The sequence below is a fragment of the Bos mutus genome, chromosome 5, assembly GCF_027580195.1.
Source record: "Bos mutus isolate GX-2022 chromosome 5, NWIPB_WYAK_1.1, whole genome shotgun sequence".
In the NCBI taxonomy this organism is placed as follows: domain Eukaryota; kingdom Metazoa; phylum Chordata; class Mammalia; order Artiodactyla; family Bovidae; genus Bos; species Bos mutus.
The window spans coordinates 3,949,478-3,963,213 of NC_091621.1; positions in this window are offsets into that span (position 1 = coordinate 3,949,478).

The following is a 13,736-nucleotide window of genomic DNA, read 5'->3' on the forward strand; positions in this document are numbered from 1 at the left end:
CTATTTCCCATGAAGTGATGGGATCAGATGCCATGATCTTCGTTTTCTGAATGTTGAGTTTTAAGCCAACTTTTTCACTCTCCACTTTCACTTTCATCAAGAGGCATTTTAGTTCCTCTTCACTTTCTGCCATAAGGGTGGTGTCATCTGCATATCTGAGGTGATTGATATTTCTCCCAGCAATCTTGATTCTAGCTTGTGTTTCTTCCAGCCCAGCGTTCCTCATGAAGTACTCTGCATATAAGTTAAATAAGCAGAGTGACAATACACAGCCTTGACGTACTCCTTTTCCTATTTGGAACCAGTCTGTTGTTCCATGTCCAGTTCTAACTGTTGCTTCCTGACCTGCATACAAATTTCTCAATAGGCCAATCAGGTGGTCTGGTATTCCCATCTCTTTCAGAATTTTCCACAGTTCACTAGAAATCAAATCTTCCATCTGGATCTAGTTGGTTCTAACCAGATTTTGTCATGTCTATGGCTATGTCATTCTTTTAAAGGTTGTGCCCTGCCCCTTTCCTCCTGTTTCAGTTGGTTAAAATGAACTTAGGGCATGTGTATTATTTTTTGTTGGTTTCTACTGAGGTAGCCATGCCCCAAGTGGTGCATCATCCATGCTGCTTTCTTGCTTTCTGAAGCAGGGCCTCCCTGGAACTTAGAATTGTCTGTAATTCTCTTTCCCTCTCTCTCTTTGCTCATTTTTAAACCTTTCATGAAGACTTTGTAAATTGTGCTTGTTCTCCCTTTCAAACTGTCTGAAGTTAATGTATCTATTGTTCTATAATTGCCAGGTTCCTTTAGTAAGGATCAAGAGTGTCCCATGATTAGAGGCACTATTGTGTCTCTCTGCACAATCTTACTAACAGATGATATCATATAATGGAAACAATATGTATCAACCAACAGCCACAAAAAAATCATGTGACCAGTCACAGTGATTTCAGTGAGATTCCTTCTCTGCCCTTTTAGAGTCCTACAAGCATCTTACATGAAACACACAAAGGCAAAATGTAACAATATTCTGACACTGGAAGCTTGAAGGCAGAGCTCTCCAATAAAAACATTATGTGAATCACATATGTAAAGTGTTGATTGTATATGCAATTTAAAGTAGCCATATTAAAAAAAAAAAAAAACAGGTAAAAAGAACAGGTGAAGTTCATTGTTGATTTATTTGGTTTTGGTTTTTATAAGAAAAAAATGAGACCATAGACACTGAAAATGTCACAGAACAAATGTATAACTTAATGAGTTTTTATAAGGTGAGTAAGACTGAGCACCGAAGAATTGATGCTTTCCAACTGTGGTGCTGGAGAAGACACTTGAGAGTCTCTTTGACTGCAAGGAGATCAAACCAGTCAAACCTAAAGGAAATCAGCCTTAAATATTCATTGGAATGATTGATGCTAAAGCTGAAGCTCTAATACTTTGGCCACCTGATGTGAAGAGCCAACTCATTGGAAAAGACCCTGATGCTGGGAAAGATTGAGGGCAGGAGAAGGAGACAACAGATGATGAGATAGTTGGATGGGATCACTGACACAATGGACATGAGTTTGAGTGAGCTCCAAGAGTTGTTGATGGACAGGGAAGCCTGGCATGCAGTCCATGGTGTAGCAAAGAGTTGGACGAGACTGAGCAACTGAACAGCAACAACATCTCTGTCACAATTAACCAAGTTAAGAAATAGAACTTTTCAGACTACTTCAGAAGTCTCTTGTTGTGTCTTGGCCCAATTTCAGCCCAATCCTGCCTTCCATGCACTATCAGTTTCCTGACATTTTAAAATTTATAGACATTATTTCTAAAACAGTTGTAGATTTACAGAAAAAATGAGCAGATGGTACTGAGAGTTTCCTTGTGCCGCCACAGACATACCCAGTTTTCCCTATTATTAGCATCTTTCATTAACTGGTATATACAGTTAATGAATCAATATTGATAAATTATTATCAACTAAGTACAAAGTTTATTCAGATTTCCTTTATTTTTACCTAATGTTCTTTTATTGTTCTAGAGTCCAATCCAGGATTGAACTTTTTTTGTAGGGGTTGAGGAGAGAGAACACTTTATTAAATATTTTACAATATCACCTTGCCATACTCATTAATAAAGTTATAGTCCTTTATTAGTCTTTAGTTATAGTCCTTTAAAAGCTTTAGTGAGAGCAGGAACAGTAACATACACTCACTCTCATAGGCTCTAAAGTGGGCCATTTACAAAAGGATGCATCATTAATTTTCAGGAAAAGTCATGTAGCTAATTCACAATATTCTGCCTAGATATTCTCACATTTTTCTCCCATTTGTGAGTCAACATTTGACTTCAAACTTACAAATGTTTCACATTTTAAAAGTTCTAAAATGTTCTGGAATTCCATTCCAATCAAAACAATTTTGTCAATTAGTTCAGTTTTCAGACTAATTCCCTAAGCCTATTTCATTCATCTTGTAGCAGAAATCAATTACATTTGAACTAAAAATTATAGAAAATAATACTGTTACATTATTTAAAGAACTCTGAGCATAGAAAGATACAACACATGTGTGGTTGTTTATGCATAAATAGCCCAGCAGTAAAAGCTGATACAGCTTAATTGGCCTCATGGTCTCATAAGCTCTCCTTCCCTCACCGCTCTCCCAGTTTTCTTCTTCTGAACTCATGGGAGTTCATCACAGCCCTCTATCGTCCCCTTTCATCAATCTTTCAAATAGTAAGAATCTTAGGGAAAGAAATGAAAAGACTGCTCTTTTAGCTTGAGGTCAATGGAGGAGACCTCCATTGGATGGTTGGTGGAAGGTTGGCAACATGTGCAGAAAATATGACTTTTAAACATACTCAAACTTTTTAATGATAAAATTTAAAGCCATTTTCCTCAAGCTTTTAAATTCAACATACAAATCTCATTATTCTATTAATAAATCTAGTACATTTTAATAAGGGGGCTTTGATTAATATTCTCAAGTTGAACAAGCTAAACTACTTCCAACCTGTTATGTTTACAAGCTTAGTTTAATTAAATTTTCCCTAAATGTTTTAAACTGCATTAATAAATTCAACATATTCAATTTTCTTTTTTAAGTACATTTATCACCTTTCCTGACAAGCAAAACATTCTCAATACTTACAGACTAAATTAGATTTATAAATATAACAAATCTCTTAAACATTCCAATACTGTATTTCTTGCACACCATAAAATCCTCTTACACCTTTCAGCAATAAATTACAAATCTAAAGTCAATTACCCCATTACACATTTCAAGTTGGAATCAGAAGGCTAATCTCTCAGCCATTCTCCTACACCCAATTATTTTGAACACTACATATATACTGTGAATACCAAATATACACAGATTGTTGTTCCTAAATTTAATACAAAAGTGTTAATACTGGGGATTTGGTCTCTTGCTTTTCTATATTTAATTCTAAGTCTTCCCAAGGCTAAAATACATGAACACACTACAACTAAGGGAACAGTTACAGCATCTCAAAATGAGTTGATGCTCCCATCCCAAGCAAGTTGCATTGATTTCTTGCCAGAGATTTTTTGGCTCAGGGCAGGATATGAATTCCAGGGTTATTTTTCTAGCACTAAAAATAAACACAACTCGCCTTTTTTAAGTTAATCACTTATTCCAACTGGGGACAATAATCCAAATCTTTCCAAGGGAAATAGTTTTGCTGAACCCATCTTCTCTGTGTTAATTACATCATTATCTAATTCTTTGAATTTGCAACCCACTCCATCCCTTAAGCTGCTTCATCTCTTTACATGGATTCAACTAGTCTTTCTACTACTTGATTGAAGCAAGCATTATTTTCAAATTTTTGTCTTTGTCTATTATCTGTCCAATCTCTAAGTCTTATCAACTCTTTTGCCCCTTTGCTGTTTGTTCATCTCTGGGTTGGGAAGATCCCTTGGAGGAAGGAGGGCGTGGCAACCCACTCCAGTATTCTTGCCTGGGGAAATCCCATGGACAGAGGAGCGGGGTTGCAGTCCATGGGGTTGCAAAGAGTCAGACACAACTGAAGCGACTTAGCATGCAGCACATGCACATCTCACTGCTCTATGGAGATTATTACTGACATCCTGATTTCCCAAGGGAAACATCTGAATATAGATTTTGTTCCCAAGCACTTCTTTGCAAGTGGGTCTGGGAGCTGCTGATAACCATTGATAAACTTTTTCCCCCAGAAAATTCATTCTTTTTTTTTTAAGAATGTATTAAAATTTGTTTTAATTCATTTGCACCAGATCTTAGTTGTGTTTTTAGTTGCGCCACGTGGGATCTAATTCCCTGACCAGGGATCAAGCCCAGGCCCCCCTGCACTGGGAGTGTGGTATATTAGCCACTGGACTACCAGTGAAGCCCTCAGAAAATTCTTTCTTGAACTGTGGCTTCTGTTGATTGGCTTTTATCTCTTTATGCCCCTAACCTCCCTTCCTACCATTCCCTACCTTGCTCTCTCTACTTCTCAGCAGACTTTCATTTCTGCTTGTCTCCATGTAGGACCTTTTCCCTGGCATTCCTTCTGCCCAGCTCCCTCTCCCTCCCCTCACCTTTAATCTTCAGGTCTTGGTTTCAATTCCACTTGCATTAACTTCTTTCTTTATGAGCTCACGCATTCTAATGAAGTCCCTATTGGGAAAGACCCCATCTGGGCTGTGATACCTTTTCCGGGTGGTCTGCCCCACAGGGCTCCACTAGGGCAAGGGCTGTGTTTGTGCTTAGTTTTTATTCTCAGTGCCTAGCACATGTCTGGCATACAACTAATTGTTCCACAAAACTATTTATAATGTAGATTTGAATTTAAACTCTAATTTCTAAGAAAGAAGAAATACTATATCTTGAAATTTAGCGTTTGAGAGAAACAGGTTTAATAAGGAGTTAAAGATTTCTGCAGATTTCACAGAGGGAGTGGATAGTGGAGGGACACATAGGTAGATGCAGGTTATTAGTGATGTTTATGATTGCTTATTATATTATGCTTTATGCGTGCACACTAAGTCACTTCAGTCAGGTCCGACTCTTTGCAATCCTATGGACCATAGCCCTCCAGGCTCCTCTGTCCATGGGGTTCTCCAGGCAAGAATACCGGAATGGGTTACCCTACCCTCCTCCGGGGGATCTTCCCAACTCAGGGATCGAACCTACTTCTTCTGCATCTCCAGCATTGCAACCAGATTCTTCACCAGTGAGCCATCAGGGAAGACCATTATGCTTTATACCTAATATTTATTACAGAACTCTATATGTATTAAATATGTTGTAGTTAGAGTATCAAATATAAAAATAATAAAGGAAAAATGGAATCATAAGAGAAAGATTTCTGACTGTTTCAAATTTGACATATTTAGAGAGAAACGTTATACTGAAATTAACATACAGAAAAATGCCCAAGTCAGTGTACAGCTTGATGAGAGTTCATGTAACCAGTTCCAGATCAAACAGAACCTTCCCAGCACCTCAGAAGACCCTCCTGTGTCCCCTAACAGTGGCTTCCACATTTACTTAAATTTGATTAGGAAAAAACCTGATGTCACTTCATTACTCCAAAACTTAGTGGCTTAAAACAGCAATACTCATTAATTTGCTAACAAGTACACAATTTGAGAAGGGCTTGGAGGGACAGCTGTATGTGTTCCATGTGGCTTTTGACTAGGGACAAAGAAAAACACATGCTTACCCCTATATCACTAGTTCTAACTGGACTTGAAACTAGGAATCTATTTCAATCCATTTTTTTTTGGCTGACTGGATCAATCCCAACCTGAAACCAGACCTGCATTTGGATTTTGAGTCAACTGAGCCAATATATTTGCTTTTAAGCCAGTTGGAACTGTATTTTCGGTTGCTTACAACTATAAGATTCTTAACAGATAAGAGAGAGATCAGGGTGTAAAGAGAGAATAAAGCATCTCTGAGAAGAAAGAAGAGGGATTCAGATGATCAGGGACTAGGAAGAGATGTCCCTAGTGATGGAGGAGAAGCAGGGATGGATCCCACATGTCTTTTGGTGGCAGTGCCCTGAGGAGATGGAAAGACCTCAGAGGGATGGAGTGGTGACCAAGGGAGGTGGCTGCCTGGCTGAGGTTGGGGGAGATTCCAGCAGCAAAAGCCAAACCATCATTCCGTAAGTGAGGCACAAAAATCAGTAGACAGCATCCAGATCTGAATGGACTAGGGGGAGAGACAATAGCCATCTCCACAGAGGCCAGTGTGGACAGTTGACTGAGGGCTTCCAAAATGTGGGTCCCGCATGAGACCACAAAACTTTGGCTTGACTCCCAGGAAGGGAAAAGAAAGCTCCAAGAATGACCATGATCAATTTCCTGCCAACCTGGCAGAGTAGGAGCATGACAGGAAGAATCAAGTTGATACGTAGAAAATAATTTTTCAGTACACTTGGCTTTGTGGACTGGGATTCCTATCAACTAAACAAGAGTGATAAAGAGCTTGCCTGAGTTGGACTTAAGTTTTGAATACTGGAGGGAATGTGAGCAGAATGTGGGAGATTGATTGGTAGGAATCTGATGCAGAATGCTTAGTAGGTGAAGCTCCCCTTGAGGGTTGGGGAAGGGAAAGTAACTTACAAGCTCTTCCACTACAACCTTTCTCCATTACAGAAAACTACAAGTGTTTCTGAATATGCAAATTAGTCTACATGTGATTGCCTAATAGAGAAATGATAACAGTAAAACACAAAAGGTATCTTGACTCATGAAATTTTACCCAATAGTTTAATATTTTACTCCACAAAATTTATTCCACTTTGTTCCACTAGGTAACAATAGACAACAGCAACGAAGATGCACACAGCTAAATATAGCAAGCCACAGAAGAATACAGTACCATATAGAATAGCCATGATTCAGCCAATGTTTTTCTCTTGCCTTGATTTAGCCATGTCCTCAGTCTAAGAGATGGAATTTTCCCTGATATTTGTTTATTGAATTCTTGTCTCCATAAATCACCAGCCGCAACTTTTTTAATTGGAGTATAGCTGATTGACAATGTTGTGTTAGTTTCAGGTGTACAGCCAAGTGAATCAGTTATACATATACATAAATCAAATATTTTTAAAGATTCTTTTCCCATATAGGTCATTACAGACAGTACAGTACAGTAGGTCCTTATTAGTTATCTATTTTATATATAGTAGTGTGTGTATTCAACCTGTTGTTATACTCTTTACATCAAGTTAGCTTCACTTTTTAAAAGTAAAACCCAATATATAATTTCTTATAATAGGGGTTGGGGCTTCCCTGATAGCTCAGTTGGTAAAGAATCCACCTGCAATGCAGGAGACCCCAGTTCAATTCCTGGGTCAGGAAGATCTCTGGAGAAGGGATGGGCTACCCACTCCAGTATTCTTGGGCTTTGCTTGTAGCTCAAATGGTAAAGAATCTGCCCGCAATGCAGGAGACCTGGGTTCAGTCTCTGGGTTGGGAGGATACTGTGGAGAAGAGAAAGGCTACCCACTCCAGTAGTCTGGCCTAGAGGAGTCCATGGACTGTGTAGTCCAAGGGGTCACAAAGAGTTGGCCACGACTGAGCGACTTTCATAATAGGGGTTAAACTTGTCTTTTAATTGTATTTTTATTAGAATCAGGTTTGTTGTTGTTAGTGCTGTGGTTATTAAGTTGCATACATTTTAAGTGGTCTGTCCCAACCAACTATTTTCTCTAAGACTTGTTTTAACTGTACTTTTTTGCAGAATGGAGTCTTTTCTGAATATGTTTACGGATTCTTGTGGAGCTGCTTGTAGTGTTCTTGCATTAGCCACCAGGCAGCATCACTAGGTGGTTGCCCCAGGCAACTTTGCTTTCCAGGAATTCTGAGAGTTTAAGGTCAGGAAAGTAGCAGGTGTGCCTGTTTCCACACCTTGCCTCTTCCAACTTGTCGGAGTTTTGCCTGCTAACTGCTGCTGCTGCTGCTAGCTCGCTTCAGTCGTGTCTGACTCTGTGCGACCCCATAGACAGCAGCCCACCAGGCTCCCCAATCCCTGGGATTCTCCAGGCAAGAACACTGGAGTGGGTTGCCATTTCCTTCTCCAATGCATGAAAGTGAAAAGTGAAAGTGAAGTCGCCCAGTCGTGTCTGACTCTTAGCGACCCCATGGACTGCAGCCTACCAGGTTCCTCTGTCCATGGGACCTCCAGGCAAGAATACTGGAGTGGGGTGCCATTGCCTTCTCTGGCCTGCTAACTACTCTTACTTTAAAAATCTAACATTAAGGATGGAAGAATTGCTCTTCACTCTTTTGCTTTGAGTTCATAATACTTGTCATTTTTTGAGTATTTTCTTTATAGAGTTCCTGGCCAATCTTTTTGGCCTTGATTAACTTATGAACCGACTCCTAAATCCACTTTTCTATCCTGACCTTTCTTGAAGTGCTATCATGTCAATCCAGGCTGGTTTAATCCTCATCAAACGCTCAAGAAATGTGGAGATGAGCCCTTTAAAAGCCCATCAACAGCTCTGAGCAATATGCAGCATAGTTCAGTGCCATCTTTCTGCCGTTTCTTTCCACCTCCATCCTCCTTCCTGTTGATACTGATGCTGCAGTTATAGCAAATATCCTCCAGGTTTCTGCTACTGTTCACTGGGTTTTCAGTTTATACTTGATAACTGTTTTTCCTCTACATACTTCCTGTACCACATGAATATTTTAAATAAGAATATTGCCTTATATTGCATTATCATCTACTTCTTTGGAATCCTTTCTTCATTTATTTTTTCCCCCAGTTCAAATACTACTTTCTACAAAAAGCCTACCCAGATTTATGTTAACCAGAATTACTCAGCCTTCTCCCCACAGTCTGAAAGACCTTGTCCTACATCTATATAAAAGTATCTACTGCCAGGGCAGAAGTGTATCCTGGGCAACCCACAGCCTCTGCATGTGGGAGAACTTGGGTTTGCTTCCTGTTTTTTCCACTTTTGAGGGCAAGTTATGAAGCCTTATGCTTACCTGGTGGCTCAGAGGTAAAGAATCCACTTGCCAAGGCAGGAGATACAGGTTTGATCCCTGGGTTGGGAAGATCCCTTAGGGAAGGGCATGGCAATCCTCTCCAGTGATCTTGCCAGGGAAATCCCAAGGACAGAGGAGCCTGGTGGGCCACAGTTTATGGGGTCACAAAAGAGTCAGACATGAAGACATAACTTAGCAACTGAACAGCAACAATATGAAGCCTTAACTACTCTGGGCACCAGTTGTCTCATCTGTTAAACAGGAATAGTGATACCTATCTCATATGGCATTGTAAAAATTAAATTGTGTATCTAGGGTTCTTAGCACAGTACTTAACTACTGTAGTGGTTCTGTGTCTGGCACATATTAAGGACTTGAATTGATCTTGGATATTATTAATAGTTTTTAGGATATTTATTCATTTACTTTAAAAATATTGTGGAATGTCTTAATTTTGGGGGGTTACTATAACATAAAGCCATGGACTAAATAGGTTAAAAACATCAAAAACTTATCCCTTACAGTTCTAGAGGCTGGAAGTCTCTCAAACCTCACCAAGGTCAGGGTGCCAGCACAGTAAGGCTCTGGGAATGGCCCTCTTCCCAGTAGCAGACTGCTGACCTCCTACTGTGTCCTCACATGATAGAAGGGGTTAGGAGCTCCTTGGAGCCTTCTTTATAAGTCACTAATCCCATTCATGAAGAGGGTTAGGATTTCAACAGATGAATTTAAGGGAGGGGGGGAAGGGTACACAAATGTTCCATAGCATGAGGCTTACTCTACAGAGCAGTGATGGTAGTTTAGTCACTAAGTCATATCTGACTCTTGTGACACCATGGACTGTTAGCCTGCCAGGCTCCTTTGTCCATGGGGTTTCCGAAGCAAGATTACTGGAGTGGGTTGCCATTTCCTTCTCCAGGGGATCTTCCCAGGGATTGAAACTCAGGATCAAACTCAGGTCTCCTGCAGACAGTCAGTCTCTTGCATTGCAGGCAGATTCTTTACTAAGTGAGTACTCCCTACTTACCAGAGTAGGGAGAGGCATATTGCTATGGAGTGAATTGTATCCCCCCAAAATTCATAGGTTGAAGCCCTAAACTCCAATGTGTCTGCATTTGGAGACAGGGGTAGGGCCTTGCTGGAAGTAATTAAGGTTAAATGTGGTCATAAGTATTGGACCCTGAACCAATAGGATTAGTATCCTTATAAGAGATACCAAGTAGTTCTCTCTCCCTACCTCTCTCTCTCTCTGCCATGTGAGGACATAAGAAGGTAGTCTATAAGCCAGGAGTAGCATTCACACCAAAACCCGACCATACTAGCACTGGACTTAGACTGAGCTTGGACTTCCAGGCTCTAGAATTGTGAGAAAATACACTGTTTAAGCCACCAATCTATAATATTTTGTTGTAGCAGCCCAAGATGACTAATATATGTGCATGCTTGCATGTTACATGGTTTCAGTCATGTCCAACTCTCTGTGACCCTAAGGACTGCAGCCTGCCAGGATCCACTGTCCATGGGATTCTCTAGGCAAGAATACTGGAGTGGGTTGCCATGCCCTCCTCCAGGGGATCTTTCTGACCCAGGGATCAAACCCACATCTCCTACGTCTAACCTGCATTGGCAGGTGGGTTCTTTACCACTAGTGCCAACTAATATGCACATGTAACCAAAAAGATATATAGTTCAGGTACAGGTGAGTCCCAGAAGCAAAACACAGTTGGGCGAGTGGATTTTAGAATAAGTATACATTCAGTGGACAGGAAAGGCCACCCTAAGGCCACCTAAGGAGGCGACACTGTGGCAGACCACTTAAGGAAATGAGGAAGGAGCTGCGAGAATATCTTGGGACAGAATGTTTCAAGCAGGGAACACAGCAAGTGCAAAGTCCTTGATGAATTCCTGGGCTGCTTGAGGAACAGCAAGGAGAGAGTAAGGAGCAGAGTGAGACTAGTAGGAGTGCAGAGCAGATCTCAGGGCCAGCAAGCTTGGGAAAGGTCTCTGGAGTTTCTACAATAATTGGCTGGATTTTGTGGCAAGTGTAATTTTTTGTAGTCTGCAAAACATAATTCAAAAGTAACTATTTTTAGTCCAAAAGTCTTTATTTTTCTGTCTTATTAAACTTTATCTCAGTTTGATGCTCACTGGTTAAAAACTGGTCCAATCAGTTTCAGGTCTACTTGATCATTTCTGGATTTTCCTGTCATCCCAAGTTTAAAATCAATCAATTCTTTAAAACACACACACGCACACACACACACACACACACACACCCCAAAACTCCTTTTTCTGCTTCTCTCTAGAGTAGCATTTAATCATTTAAGTTTCCAGATATTTAAAAGACAGCGCCTCTTGGGGAAGGAGGGGTACTGATCTAACTTGTCATTCCTCAATTGCCAGCACTGACATCGGCAGAATGTCTGATCCTGTCTGGTTCTCAGAGGTTGTCATCTCTCTGGATGGCATCTGTTGAGATGATCACATCCCCATCTAGTCCTTGCTCACAATCTCTTGTGACATTTTGCCCACGTGGTACCCTTTGGCAAAACTCCCTGGCTAACTGGTTTTCTCTTTCACCTAGCTTTGACAGTCCTCTAAGGAAAGAAATCCAGCTCTTGTCTTACATGGCAGGATGCATGGTAGGGCTCCCCTGCCCACCTCTGTCCAATGGCATCCCTCTGAAGTTTTTGTGCTGAGTCACAGTAAAGTGGTAATGGAACTTTCATAAGGGGTCAGCCTCCAAATTTCAGATGGAAAGTTAGCACAAGATCTCTTCTACTCTCAGATCACCCTAAACTTATCTAGAAATTTGGGGTTAATCCAAAAAGTGTAGGTGTGACACTATCTTCTTATTTTAGAAAAAGGTTGATACTTATCTATTTCATTTCCCTCAAATGGCACTCATATCCCACCCCAGCTGAGAGAACTGTTAGAGAGTGATGAGGGAATGGGTGGGGAACATCAAATCTTTCCCAATTTACATCTGGATCAAGGCTCTTGTATTTAGAACAAAAACATTGGGCCACCTTGGTCCTCTAATTGTGGCATTCTGAGGCAACAGAGGACTTACACCCAAAGCCCTGGATAGGGATGGTCATAGGACAAAAAAAAAAAAAAACTGTGAGGGGAAAACTAATATGTCACAATATATATTACCACATTTGTAACTACTGACTTTCTAAATGCACTTGGTCAAGAAAAAGGAGCACAAGCAAGACAACTTTACAAGTACGTCTCTGTGGATTCCATCAGTTAATGGACTATATCAGTTAGCGTGTGATGAGGAGACAGAAACCACACAGTAAGCCCAACAGGGAATGTTTCATAAAAAGAATTATTAACTATTACATGAGTGCATGCTAAGTTGCTTCAGTCATGTCTGACTCTCTGAGACCCTATTGACTGTTGCCCACCAGGCTTTTCAGTCCATGGGACTCTCTAGGCAAGAATACTGGAGTGGGTTGTCATGCCCTCCCCCAGGAGATCTTCCGGACTCAAGTACTGAACCCATGTCTCTTAATTCTTCTGCATTGACAGGTGGGTTCTTTACCACTAGCACCAACGATTACAGGTGGTTAACAATAAAGGGAGAAAAGGAACTAGCAGGAAAACCCCAGGACTTAGGGAGGGTAACCAAGGAAGGACAAATTTGGAAGGGAAAGTGCCAGGAACTACTTTCAAAGGTGAGATTCAGACCTCATTGACTTGCTTTTCGTTGCTTTTGTTATTATAATCATACAGAGTGGTCTGCCTGAGAGGATCCTGCTCCTCTGCCTGACTGTTAAAGTGCTTATGTTCAGGACCCTGTCCACCAGTGGGTGGCAGGAAAGAATAAATCAACACATCTCCTGCCCCAGGCTTGCCATTCTAGGAGATATTTGGAAGACTGATGGCTTTTTAAACTTTGTTTCTTCACTTCTCCCCATCTCTGTTCTATAAAAGGACCTGGCATCCAGACCCCGATAAGATGGTTATTTTGAGACATTAGTCTGTGTTCTTCTTGGTCTTCTGGCTTTCCAAATAAAGTCATATTCCTGGCCTCAGAACCTCATCTCTCATATTCATTGGTCTGTTGTGTGGTAAGCAGAGTGAGCTTGGACTGGGTAACATTTGGGAGTGCCCACAGGAAACACATGGCCAGAATGCAGGGGCTGAGGCAGGGTAGCTGCTGCCTGAGATGCCTGCAAGACTAACTGGGAATCTATCTGCGTGGATGCTACCAAAACTTGACAGAAGTGAACTCCACAGTATAATCATCCCTTAGTATCCCGGAGGATTGCTCCTGGGACCCCTCTGCTCACTTCTCCCTGCTAAGATACCAAAATTTGGAGATGCTCAAGTCCCTTGTATAAAATGGCACAGTATCTGCATATAATGTCCACACATCCTCCTGTATACTTTAAACCATCTCTAGATTACTTACAATTCAATGTACATGCTGTGCAAATAGAAGTAAATACAATGTAAATGATATGTAAATAGTTGCCTGTGTACTGTAAATTCAAGTTTAGCTTCTTGGAATCTTTTTGATTTTTTAATATTTTTGATCTGCAGTTGGTTGAATCTGTGGATGTGGAACCCATGGATCCAGAGAGCCTAATGTATGTTCCTCCCCCAAGCACCTGTGGTATCAATGGAAGAACTAGGGCATGAACAACAGAAGAATCCAATACACCAAAACAGGAAGAGAAGACCCTTCCTCCTTTAGTTTCCCTCCAGCGCCCTCTACTGACAATGTTTTACATGGCGCCAGTGG